This window comes from Delphinapterus leucas, chromosome 15, assembly GCF_059928025.1.
Source record: "Delphinapterus leucas isolate spDelLeu-1000000601 "Yukka" chromosome 15, BTC_Dleu_Yukka2, whole genome shotgun sequence".
Classification (NCBI taxonomy): Eukaryota; Metazoa; Chordata; class Mammalia; order Artiodactyla; family Monodontidae; genus Delphinapterus; species Delphinapterus leucas.
In genome coordinates this window covers 77219531-77233578 of record NC_143143.1, presented here as the reverse complement: position 1 = coordinate 77233578, position 14048 = coordinate 77219531, and the positions used below count along the sequence as shown (strand labels likewise).

At 42.0% G+C, this 14048-nt stretch overlaps 1 protein-coding gene across 3 annotated transcripts in view; it reads left to right on the top strand.

The window, feature by feature from the left end:
- UBE2V1 (ubiquitin conjugating enzyme E2 V1) overlaps positions 1-14048 on the top strand; it is a 34380-nt gene that overhangs the window by 6773 nt on the left and 13559 nt on the right. The window lies entirely within an intron of this gene.

Below are 14048 nucleotides of genomic sequence, written 5' to 3'. Positions count from 1 at the left end.
CGTCTTCATGTTGTACGCAGCTGAAGAAACAGCAGTCTGCTCTAGTGATGGAGGGGAAACGCTTTGTTGGGCCACTACAATCTATTGTTCCTCTTATGGATTGCCAGGGTCAATTTGATGATCATGATTTTCCCTTTCACAATAACTTTAAAACCACCCTCTTCCCCCCACCATATTCTCTTCCTCCCTCCCTCTCTCTCAGCTGAAGTGTAGCTCTACAGTAGTTTGATAAATGTAGAATATAGAATATAAAGTCAGAAATCTTTTTTCTTTCTTTCTTTTTTTTTTTAAAGAGTAGACACCTTTATTTATTTATTTTGGGCTGCGTTGGGTCTTTGTTGCTGCGCACGGGCTTTCTCTAGTTGCAGTGCTCGGGCTTCTCATTGCAGTGGCTTCTCTCGTTGCAGAGCATGGGCTCTAGGCGCACGGGCTTCAGTAGTTGCAGCATGTGGGCTCAGTAGTTGCAGCATGTGGGCTCAGTAGTTGCAGCTCACAGGCTCTAGAGCGCAGGCTCAGTAGTTGTGGCTCACGGGCTTAGTTACTCCGCAGCATGTGGGATCTTCCCGGACTAGGGATCGAACCCGTGTCCCCTGCATTGGCAGGCGGATTCTTAACCACTGCGCCACCAGGGAAGTCCCAGGAATCCTCTCTTTGATTCTGAAAGGCCCCAGGGAAGTATAGAGCAGCACATTTGGTGAAGTAGAGATGTTAACACTGTTACTTTTATATTACGTAAAGTGGTTTAGAGGTTTCCTAGTACTTCGACTTAACCTGCTATGTCATCTCATCCAACTCTCCACAACCTAGTGAGCTCACCAGGGGAAGTATTGGCCCCCCAATATTCCTGAAGGAGATTGATGGCTGCCTGAGGAGTGGTGACGCTCAGATTAGAGCCCAGGGGCTTTTGACTCCAGTTCCTTCCCCAACCTGCTCCAGTGCCTTAGGAAGGAAATGGAAAGTCATGGATTCAGGCATGTGCTCTTCCTCAGTCTTGGCGTATTTAATCTTGATGAGAGAACAGGCTTTAATGAGAAGCGTCTGCCACCTGTAGCAGGAACTCTTTTTATAGCATCCCTGGCCACATTTTACCCATTCTGGGTAATGTGCTGTCTAATGAGAGTGAAGGCCACTTCTTGCTCTTGCTTATACTTTACACTCAATAACTCAACACTCGTTGGGCTTAGGGCCCCCTCATGTCATGTACAAAGTCAGTCCTTGTCTTCATTGACATGCAAGCCCTTCAGACTTCTTTTTAAGCTGCACTTCTAAGGCTAACTATGGGTAGACACTGTATTAAATACATCATCTCGTTTCTGACAGCAACGCTTTGAAGCAGGTATCTATTGTGAAGGTGAGGAAACTGAGGCCCAGAGAGGAGAAATGACTTGCCTGAAGCTCAGAGCCAGTGACTTGCAAACCAGGGTACAGAACTGGGACAGCTCTGCTCCAGGACATATGCCCTTGTCCATATTAGCATTTTTCCAGCCCCCCATTGCCTGTTCTCCAGCTAGGCATCTCAAGTTCCTTCAGCCATTGGCAGGTCTGTTGACATTCCTGCCTTGGCGGATTAGTTCTTTCATGGGTGGGTAGTAATGACACCAAGTATGATTCTTTCTTCATTGTCACGTTCACCCCGTACAAGTTCAGTAGGTGTAACCCCAGAATAGATGCCAAAAATCCTCCTTCTCTCCATCGGCATTATTGTCGTTCTTGTCCTACCAGTACCACCTTTCTCTTGCCTAAAAGACTACAAAAGCCTCCTGCTTCCAGTCTTGCCCTTTTCTAATCCATTCTCTGTAGAGGAGGCAGAATGGTTTTTTACAGACAAGAAAGCAGAAACTGCCACTCTCTGCAGAAAGCCCTTCCTGCTGCACTTAGAATAAAATCCATCTCTTTTCCATGGCCCACAAGGGCCTCCATGGCCTTGGCCTTGCCTACCCCTGAGCTCACGTGATGTGCACACCTGTGCCCTTGCTCTTCCCCTTTTAGGAATGCTCTGCCTGCCTGTGACTGCCTGCTTCTCCTTCTTCAGGTCTCAGCTCTCCAGAAAGTCCATCCCTGCCCACCCCTTTCAATATAGTCTTCTCACTCATTATCATATCTCTGTTCTGTTCTAAAGTGCATAACCTTATCTGAAGGTTTCTTGTTTGTTTTTCCACATTTCTGTGCCTTTGCAGTAGGGCAGGAATAATCCTTGTTCTCTGCTATGCCCCTAGCACCCACATAGTCCCTGACATAGAGTAGGTGCTCAATAAATATTGAATGTTGCAGTGAATTAATCCAGGTTCTCATCTTGATGTAGCCAAATATATAAATTTGACATATTTGGAGAAACATTATATCTGATAGGGCAGAAGCAAAAGTGCCTGTTCAGCTTTTCAAAAAGGAAAGCTCTTGTCCTGATTAGTTGGCATTTATAGACGGACTTCAGCATGGAATTAACTCCTTCTCTCCTTCCCTGACTGTCCTGAGGCACTTACCACACCTTATTCTTTGTCTCCACCCCTTTCAGATAAAATTTGATCTTTGGCCTTGGTCACCCTAGCAGCAGAGAAACACAGGGTCTTGCATCTTGTCACCAGCTGTTTGTTGTCACATTGTCTAGACTGTAAAGAATGATAGATTGCCGCTGTTTCTTCCCCCAGATCAGTGATTCTCAAACTAGTATATATTAGTATCACCTGGGGGGCTTGTTAGATTGCTGGGCTCCACCCTCAGTTTCAGATTCGATAGCTCTATGGCGTAATGTAGTGTAGTGTTCTGGTGTGTGGCCTGAGAATTTACATTTCTAGCCGGTTCCCAGGTGATGTGTAGGCTGCAGGTCTGGGGACCATACTTGGAGAATCATTGTTGTGTAGAAGGAGAGAAGAAATATGCTCCTCTGGACAGGCCCTAACCAGGCACCCAGACTGCACTGCACTTGCCAGTTGCTCAGAAACAAAAGTTACCTGCCCCTGACTTTATGCCCACTTTTCGAGAACGTTTAATCCAGGTGCATCACCTTCCAGGCCTCCTTATTTTCAGAATGGTAGCAGCACCAGACTCCTAGCTCAGTTCACTGTCTTCCCTGAATGGGCAACCAGACCAGTTTCAACTAGCAGCTTTCTTTCCCGGAGAAACCTGTGAGGCTCCGCCATTTTAAATCAAGACCCAGGCCAGGCCAGGGTTTTCCAAGATTGGCATGCTGTAATAGCCGCTGCTTTGTGACAATGCTTTTCCCAAAAAGATGTTTTAAAGGGCTTCAAAATCCGTTTTGTACCACAAATATTTTAATATGTTGCTGTGTTTCAAATTACTGCATTAAATGTTTTACTAGGACATGGTGTAAAACCCTATCAAATATTCATACTTTTTTAACCTGGTTGTCATATTTTCTTTGTAATATCCTGCAGCTGCTGACTTTTCAGTTTATATTTAGCCAGGAGAAAAACTGGCTGACTTTTGATACTGACACAAATCCAGGAAAAATCCTTCCGGAAAAAAGAATTCTGAAGTAACAGGAACAAATGTTTTCTTTTTAAAAATCTTGGGTTACTGCGTTATTTTAGCACCTTGGTAGAGTTATCTTAACATTTTCATAGCTAACCTTTTAATAGTTATAGTTTATTAAGATTAACAAGAGTCCATTTTTACATCCTCTATTGCCTCTTGAAGCTGTTCCTTCAGCTGCCTTTTAGGTGTCAGATTAACACACAAATTTTAGGAACCTTAAAATTTAGCTTGATTCAATGGATTAAAGTGCCATAGGAAGAAAATATGTTAGAGTATCACTGAGTTTTTCTGATCTGTTATGCTTCTGGTTTTTGACATACCTGGATTTAATTTTTAATATATTCACTGAAGTCTTTTGTTTAACGTGTCATGATTTTGAGCTTATTCTCTCCATTTGAGATGGAATGAAGTCCTCCCTGTGACTGATACACTCACAAGGTCTGCAGGAGCTCTGAACTCCACCAATATTTGGATTTATGTCCCTGGGGTAGCTCCTGAGGTTCTAGAACAAGGGTTATTTGGAGTCAAATGTTCTTGCTTTGTAGAAAATATTGGAGTTAGGCCATTTGGAGTTAAATGCTCTTGCTTTGTAGAAAATATTGATGTATTAACTTTGTATGCAGTTTCTAAATGGTTTGAAATATCAGTAACATGCTTTCATATATATTTCATGAAACAAAGTTCAATTTGTAATGAAGAATCCTTGACTTGTGTGGTGTGGGGAAAAAAAACAGTTTTCCCTCATTAAAAAAACGTTTCTCTAAAAGTCTTGATCACACTTCATTAAAAAATAAAACTACTTATCAAATTTTAATTATCTCAAAACAAAGAACCTTATCTTTGTTAAGGTATCTCAGTTATATGGTATTTTGGCCACAGTAGACCGTATGAGAGGTTACAGTAGGAAAGGAAGAGGTACTGCCTTTTCTTCAATCAGGAAACATTTATTGAGTACCATTACATGCCAGGTAGCATACCAGATTCTGGGGAGGTAGAATTGAATGAGTCACAACTCTAACTTGAGAAGCTCCAAGAGTGAGTCAGACAACAAAAAAAGAAAGAAAATGAAATTTAAAGAAAAAGAAAAGGTACAGCACAGACATTGTGTGAACGTAAAGGAGCATGGGGCTGGGGGTAAGGGGGCTCTTAGAGGACCTCCGCAGACTCCCCAGCTCCGAGTTGAAGATTTGTGTTTCTTCTTAAGATCATCATATTTAAAATTTAATGTATAACTTTTCTTGGGCTATTTGAAATCCATACTAAGCCCCTTTGATAATCTTTTTAATATTAGACTTCCTTTTAATAGTGCTATGAATGCTTCCCTGCTGTATTTCCAGAAATAAACCAGAGTTAGAATTTTGTGACGTTGAGCATTATTCATTCTGAAATAACATCCCTAGCTAACACCCGGCCACCATTCATTTATTCAGCAAGCGTTTGAGTGCATGCTTTGGCAAAGCACTCTTTGACGTATTGGAAGTTCAGCAGTGAACAAAACAGATGAAGTTTTATTCTCAGGGTGTTTATGTTCACATGGGAGAGACAGACAGTAAACAACTAATGAAGTGGAAGAGAATACACTTAAAATGTCAAGTGGTAATGATGCTGTGAAGAAAAATAAAGCAAGATAAGGGAATGGGAAGTTGGAGCTTAGATGAAGAATAAGGGAGCCAGCCAGCCAGCCATTCCCAGCTCGGGGACAGAGAATTCTGGGGTGAGGCAACATCAGGTGCAAAAGCAAAGTCAGGTTGCCTCTTCAGGAACTTCAGAAAGGATGGTATGGCTGAAGGAGGGTGAGGAGCAAGGGAAAGGTGGCAGGAAATGATGTTGGAGAAACAGGTAGGACTCTGTAGGTGAGGTAAGGAGTTTAGATGCTAGTTGTAAGGGAGAGCCAGTGGAGGGCTTTGAGAAGGGGAGTGATGGGATCTAACTTAACAGTGGTTGCAGTGGGAATGGTGAAGATGATTGTATTGGGGATATATTTGGAAATGGGTTAGGTATGGGGTATAAGAGAAAGATCTCTTATCATAACTCCAAGATTTCTAGCCAGAGAAATCTGTTTGTGCTATATACTGAGATCGAAGAGTGGGTACTTTTTGTTTTTTGAGGAGTGCAAGGGAGTTTTGTTTGGAATTGTTTTAAGTTGGAGAGGCCTATGAGGCATATAAACGGAGATGTGTAGAAGGCAGTTAGCTGGAAATATAAACTGGAGAGTTATTAAGCTTCCTTGGTCTGGGTAAACTCACTTGGGGAGTAGATAGGAAAGCAGCGGTCAGTGGGCTGTGCCCTGAGGCCTGGCAGCCAGTGTTTGGAAGTCAAGGAGGTGAGGCCGATCAACTAGTGAGGTAGGAAGAGAGCCTGAGGCTAAGGGAAGAGAGTTACAGGAGGGAGTTATGGGTGCTGCTGAGAGCTCCAGGAACTTGAGGTAGGGGCTGAGAATTGACCACAGGATTTGGCTAGAGGGTGCTGCTTGGTGCCCCTGACAAGAGCAGTTTGGGTGAGTGGCTAGCTAGAAAAGCCTGATTGGAGTAGGTGCAAGTAGAGTGAAGAATTGCAAACAAGGGGTCTAGACAGCCCTTTTGAGATTTTTTGCTAAAAATGAACAAAGAAATGAGTTGGTAGCTAGAAGGGGATATGGGATCAAGTGAGGGTTTTTGTATTTTATACTACGATGGATAGTACAGTGCCGATGAAGGTGATTCAGTCTCTGTCCCAGGTATTACACAAAGTGCTTTTATAGGTTTTACCTCATTGGTTCTTCCTCACCACTTGTAGACGCAAAGAGTATCGGGATCCCTGTTACTCTGAGGGTCAAGGATAACTTGGCGTAGTCACCCAGCTAGATTGCTGGAAAGTTGCAGAGCATGGATTTGAGCCTAGGTTCCTGGTCTTAACCCTCTGCTGAGAGATTATAGAATTTTCTCTAAATTATATTCTGACTCTTATTTATGGGAGGTAACTTCGCCATTCCTCTGACCAGCCTTTTTAAAATAGAGTAGTCGGGACTTCCCTGGCGGTCCAGTGGTTAAGACTTCACCTTCCAGTGCAGGGAGTGCGGGTTCGGTCCCTGGTCAGGGAGCTAAGATCCCACATGGCTTGCGGCCAAAAAAGCCAAAACATAAAACAGAAGCAGTATAGTAACAAATTCAATAAAGACTTTTAAAATGGACCACATCAAAAAAAAAATCTTAAAAAAAAATAATAAAAATAGAGTGGTCAACCAGGTATCCTTACATTTGTGATTCTACTTCCGTGGCATCTAAAGATCGTTTATGTGAGTATACACATACGGGGAAGCATGGGTTGACTTTGTGTTTATCTTTTATAAAATGGAGTGTACATACCTTTTTATCCTTTGCTCAGTTTTTTTATTTTTCAACGAATATTTATCTAAAGACTACCATGTAGAGGCCAGTTGTTTTAATGTTTTTTTATAAAAATGGGAACTATCACCACAGTCATGCAAATTAATATGTGCTGCCTTAAATCTCTTTAACATCCCACCTACCTCAGCTTATAAGAAGTTCGATAACTTGTTCCGTTGTCACAAGTATTTGCTCTAAGCAAATGCTTCTGGCTTTGTATCCTGAGATGTTAGTAGTAACACATCCCTAACCTGGCCTCTAATCCTTCAGCCCATCCTGAACATTACCTGGGAGATTTGCCTTATCTCTTGCCCTGCTCAGAGCGTTTTGCAGCTCCCCACTAATTACCCTCAGGATAAAGTCCTCTTAGTAACATGGCCCCACCTCTTTAGCTTTCATCACATTCAGAGGGGTCTATGACCCCCTCAAAGATTAAGAAAAGTTGCCCTATGATTATATTTCTCTCATACGTTCTAATACTGTTTTGTTTTATTGAACTTTTGTATGTGTATCTTGTTTCCATAGTGAGACTTTATACTCTGATTGGGAAGCTCCTGTTTTTATTTCTTTCATAGCCCCAATAAGGTCTAGCATGGTGTTGGATAAGTGTTTGATAATTATTGTACTGAAAGAAAGTGTGTGTACATATATATTACTAACAAATTTATGGGTAGGGAAATTTTGACAAACAGGTAACAAGCGTAGCTAACATTTTAAAAAATTGCAGTCCTGAAATGTGTGGATTTTGCTTGTAAAGGTGGAATGAACTCAGTTTTACACACATTAAACATGGTGAACCCTAGATGGTTCCTTACTAGATAGAGTTCAGTATACCAGCTAACCAGATGGTTCTTTACTAGATAGAGTTCAGCTAACCAGGTGCTAATCAGCCACTTCTATTTAAATATCAAAAAAAGCTAAATGAATCACTGCATAATTTGTAAATTTTTGGAGTTCCTGATTTCTGCTAGCTGTAGTTATTCCCCAGACTTCACTTTTAATCAATTTTTGAGTGAAAATAAAAGTTTATGGCTTAGGAAAAATGAATTAAAAAGTAACAGTCCTCTTTAAAAGCTATCCAGGGACTTCCCTGGTGGCGCAGTGGTTAAGAATCTGCCTGCCAGTGCAGGGGACATGGGTTCGATCCCTGGTCCAGGAAGATCCCACATGCCATGGAGCAACTAAGCCCGTGCGCCACAACTACTGAACCTGTGTGCTGCAACTACTGAAGCCTGTGTGCCTAGAGCCTGTGCTCCGCAACAAGACAAGCCACCGCAATGAGAAACCTGCGCACCGCAACGAAGAGTAGCCCCCGCTCACCGCAACTAGAGAAAGCCCGCGTGCAGCAACAAAGACCCAATGAAGCCAAAAATAATAATAAATAAACAAATAAATAATTTTTAAAAATAAAATGAAAAAAATAAAAGCTATCCACTTCGTGGACTTAAATTCTTCGAGATTTTGCTAAATAAAGGTTAACTGAGTACTTAACTGCCCAATGCCAGATTACAACGTTTATCAACCTTTACTTACCCTTACCCTCAGAGGGTTTAAAATATCCTCTGAGCTAAACCTAGGATATTAGGGCTTAAAAGGATTTTTGAGAACAATTAGGTGACCTCGGATGTTGCAAAGTGGTGTCCCATAAGCAGAATCTGACCCATAGACATTTGACCAGGGCAAAGACGTGACTGTCCCCTTTAGAGAGGATGTGTATTCTCCAGCTCACCTCAGTTCTTAACACTTCCTGTTGTTTTGAGCCAGACATTAAAGAAATCTGCAAAGCCATACCACTCTTCTCACTAGTTTAATTCTGTTCTTTGGAAAATATATGTTATTTATCTTAGCACGTAATGGTTGGTTGTGGTTAGTTGTAAATGAATTAAGTATTTTTATAATTTCTCAGTTTTAATTTTCTAATTTGGTCAATATCAATAGCTATAACCCACATAAACAAAGGCTCTTTGAAGTCTTCAGTAATTTTTAAGAGTGTAAAAGGGTCTTGAGACCAAAAAAGCTGAGAACTGCTATTCAAATGGAATAAATGCTTATCATAATTAATCAGTATATAGTACAATTATTCTGATATTCATATGTATATTCCAACTCCTGCTTGGAATATTTCTAGACTGCCTAATAGATGCTGGCCAATCCAGAATTTTTCATTTATTAAGCTGTTTTGATGCCTGTTTTATAATTGAATCAAATTGAATCATCCTGTAATGTCAGTACAGAAGTAACAACGAAAAGCTGACTTCGTCCTCTGTGGTGCTCATTTACTGTTCCAAATACTAACCTAAAATAAGTTTAAGTGACTCATTTGTTGTTGTGCAGTTGTGTATATGAGCTTTGCATGCTTTGTTTTTAAGTAATTAAATGTCTCTAATCCAATGGAAATACCTGTTGGAAGTGCAAGGTTCATTACTAATATAATATTTTCCCCTACTTCAGAAGTAAAAAAATCAAGCGTCAGAAAGATATGTTGAATTCACTACCTGTTTTGAAACTAATAGCAATGAGCTTGTGATATTTGGATTAAGGGGAACTTCCCTGGTGGTCCAGCAGTTAAGACTCTGCTTCCAGTGCAGGGGGCGCGGGTTCGTTGCCTGGTCGGGAAACTATGATCCCACTTGCCGCGAAGTGTGGCCAAAAAATTAAATTAAAAAAAAAAAGATTTCCTAATCAGACCTGGTTGTTAGATGAAGAGGGAACATTTCCACCTATAAGGATGTTCTTTGCTAAAGTTTATAAGAGGAACAGTTACACCTGAAATAATTAATCCAACCTGATTTAAAGATCTGACACAGGGCTTCCCTGGTGGCGCAGTGGTTGAGAGTCCGCCTGCCGATGCAGGGGACACGGGTTCGTGCCCCGGTCCGGGAGGATCCCACATGCTGCGGAGCGGCTGGGCCCGTGAGCCATGGCCGCTGAGCCTGTGCATCTGGAGCCTGTGCTCCGCAACGGGAGAGGCCACAACAGTGAGAGGCCCGCGTACCACAAAAAAAAAAAAAAAAAAAAAGATCTGACACAAAAAATAGCACGTTTGGGGGAATTCCCTGGCAGTTCAGTGGTTAGGACTTGGCACTTTCACTGCTGGGACCCCGGGTTCAATCCCTGGTCGGGGAACTAAGATCCTGTAAACCGAGGAGCAGCAAAAAAAGAAAAGAAAAGAAAAGCACATTTTTTATCTTGCCAAAGAGAGCAACTTGAAATAGAGGTCACATGTATAACTTCATTCAAGAGTGATGGGCTGGGCTTCCCTGGTGGCGCAGTGGTTGAGAGTCCGCCTGCCGATGCGGGGGACACAGGTTCATGCCCCGGTCCGGGAGGATCACACGTGCCGCGGAGCGGCTGGGCCCATGGCCGCTGAGCCTGCGCGTCTGGAGCCTGTGCTCCGCAACGGGAGAGGCCACAGCAGTGAGAGGCCTGCGTACCGCAAAAAACAAAACAAAACAAAAAAAACAGTGAAGGGCTGGGCTTCCCTGGTGGCGCAGTGGTTGAGACTCTGCCTACTAATGCAGGGGACACTGGTTCGAGCCCTGGTCTGGGAGGATCCCACATGCCGCGGAGCAACTAGGCCCGTGAGCCACAACTACTGAGCCTGCGCTCCGCAAAAAGAGAGGCCGCGATAGTGAGAGGCCCGCGCACCGCGATGAAAAGTGGCCCCCTCTTGCCACAACTAGAGAAAGCCCTCGCACAGAAACGAAGACCCAACACAACAAAAATAAATTAATTAATAAACTCCTACCCCCAACATCTTCTTAAAAAAAAAAAAAAGTGAAGGGCTTAGCCATGGGAGCTATTGTACTTTGCTGTTGATCATTTGACTTGAACAAGTTTTGGTAACACCAAAGAACACAGACCACTTAAAGTTAGTCACTTAGGGAATACTATGAAGTGAGATTCCCACTCTCAGAGAATCCTTGATCCTTATTTCAATCAGGTGTCACATAACTGAAGCCCTAGAGAAGGTGAGGAAGCATGACTGATGTAACTTATCTGGGGAAGAGTGTTCCAGGCAAAGCGAATAGCAAGTGCAGTTTGGTTGACATGGTTCCTAAGTGTTGTGTTGATCAAATGACACAATCGTGGTTGTTTGTTTTTTTTTTAACATCTTTATTGGAGTATAATTGCTTTACAATGGTGTGTTAGATTCTGCTTTATAACAAAGTGAATCAGTTATACATATACATATATCCCCATATCTCTTCCCTCTTGGGTCTCCCTGCCTCCCACCTTCCCTATCCCACCCCTCTAGGTGGTCACAAAGCACCGAGAGCTGATCTCCCTGTGCTACGCTGCTGCTTCCCACTAGCTATCTATTTTACGTGGTAGTGTAGATATGTCCATGCCACTCTCTCACTTCGTCCCAGCTTACCCTTCCCCCTCCCCATATCCTCAAGTCCATTCTCTAGTAGGTCTGCTCTTTATTCCCATCTTGCCCCTAGGTTCTTCATGACCTTTTTTTTTTCCTTAGATTCCATATATATGTGTTGGCATACGGTATTTGTTTTTCTCTTTCTGACTTAACTTCACTCTGTGTGACAGACTCTAACAACCCAATCCAAAAACGGGCAGAAGACCTAAATAGACATTTCTCCAAAGAAGATATACAGATTGCCAACAAACACATGAAAGAATGCTCAACATCATTAATCATTAGAGAAATGCAAATCAAAACTATAATGAGATATTATCTCACACTGGTCAGAAAGGCCATCATCAAAAAGTCTACAAACAATAAATGCTGGAGAGGGTGTGGAGATAAGGGAACCCTCTTGCACTGTTGGTGGGAATGTAAATTGATACAGCCACTATGGAGAACAGTATGGAGGTTCTTTAAAAAACTAAAAATACTACCATACCACCCAGCAATCCCACTACTGGGCATATAGTCAGAGAAAACCATAATTCAAACAGAGTCATGTACCACAATGTTCATTGCAGCTCTATAAATAGCCAGGACATGGAAGCAACCGAAGTGTCCATCAACAGATGAATGGATAAAGATGTGGCACATATATACAATGGAATATTACTCAGCCATAAAAAGAAATGAAGTTGAGTTATTTGTAGTGAGGTGGATGGACCTAGAGTCTGTTATACAGAGTGAAGTAAATCACAATCGTGGTTTTTTAAAAAAATCAGAAAATATGGAAAGGGGGGGTTGGAACCACCCATAATCCTTGCACCTAGAGATAACCAGGTTGCACCTAGGGATAATCTATCCAGGTTTCTTAAGATGTCACTTAACATCTATATTAGTTTACTAGGGCTGCCATAACAGAATACCACAGACTGGGTAGCTTAAACAATGGACATTCAGAATTCTGGAGGCTAGAAGTCCAAGATCAGGGTATCAGCAGGTTTGATTTCTTTTGGCTTGCAGGTGGTTGCCTTCTCACTGGGTCCTCACATGGTCTTTACTCCATACAGATGTGCATACCTGTTGTTTCCTTGTGCATCTAAGTTTCCTCTTCTAGTAAGGACACCAGTCATATTGGATTAGGGCCCACCCTAATGGCCTCATTTTAACTTAATCACCTCTTTAAAGGCTCTGTTTCCAAATATAGTCACATTCTGAGATGCTGGGACTTAGGTCTTCAACATATGAACTTGAGGAGGCACAGTTCAGCCCATTACACCATCTGTGAACAAGTACGTCAGATATCTATCAGTCTTCCTATCAGTACAATTCTGTGCTATTTGGATATTCATTTTTATTAGTGCAGACTTATAAAGTAACCAATAGTAACAGCAGTAGTAATGCACAGTGATTTTTTTTCTCCTAAGCCAAATTAGGATTATTAAAGATTTAACTCTTTCTAAACAAAAGGCATTGAATTGTCTGGTTTTTTGCTTATAATGTCACAAACAGCCTTCAGTTTCGCATTTGCTGGAGGAGACTTAATCCAGTATAAGTGAATAATCCAGTCGGCTCTTCTGTGGATAAAAAATGCCAGTGTTTTCCAAACGGACCATTCAAGAATGCTTTCAGATTTTTCCTGTTTCCTTTCAAGTACCATCTGTGCTATTTAATATTTTTCTTCAGTTTTTTTCTTCAGTTTTTTCTTCGGCTGACTCTTTTGCTTATGTTTATTTTAGAAGGAGAATTTTAACATAATCATAAAGGGGAAATTCGTTTAACATTACTTGCCCTAATAAATACATGACTGTAAAATGAAGTGTTCACTCATGTACCACCTAAAAAAAGCCTGGGAGCAATAGTTGACTTCTCTTTCTCTCACACTTCATAGGCAATCTGACAGCAAATCTTACCAGCTTACACCCCTGAAATATCTAAAACTGTGCTACTTCTCACCACCTTCACTGCTATCACCCTGTTCCTTCACTGTTAACACCTGTGATCTTTTGCTGGGATTATTGCAGTAGCCTTCTGGCTGTTTCTGCCCTGGCTCCCTTCACTGTACTCTTCATACAGCAGCCAGAGGGATCCTGTTAAAAACAAGTCAAAATCCTGTCATTCCTCTATTCAAAACTCCAGTGGCTTTTTAACAGTTGGAGTCCCTAATTTCCTACTTCCATCTCACTGACTTGGTTTTAGCTCACTTGGCATCTTTGCTGTTCTTTGACACTCTGGGCAAGGTCGTACTTCAGGACCTTTGCACCTGCTCTTTCCTCTGACTGGAAGACTCTCCCCTCAGCTGCCGATAAGTCATGTTCCCTATTTAAAATTGTAACTCCCCCCACCAGTACTCTCTGCTCCAGAACATCACCGTCTGTCACACTACATAACTTGCATAATTTGTATTTGTTTCCTTCTAGAATGTAAGCTCCATGAGGGCAGGCATTTTTATTTTGTTCACAGCTTATTTCTTGGTGCCTAGAAAAGTGCCTGATTTCCTCAGTTATTTATTCCAGTTGAATTAATAGTAAGATGTGTTCCACACTTTGGGAAATACTGAGATATACAGAGAACACCTCCCACAGTCTTGAGTCCCTCCATTGGGTCTTTCTTCTTAATCATATGTTAAGTGCTGCTTGGCTCTGAGTCTGGCCAGTTGGAGGCTCAGTAAAGAAAGCTTGTAACTTGCCTGGATCCTGAGTTTTTTCCTGAGGAATAGTCTAAATGCCAGGGGAAGAGGTGAGTGCGGGGAGAGGTAGGCAGGACTGGTTGGGAGAATAACATCCCCATCTGGGCCCAGTACCTAGACTCTGTTCTGGAAGACA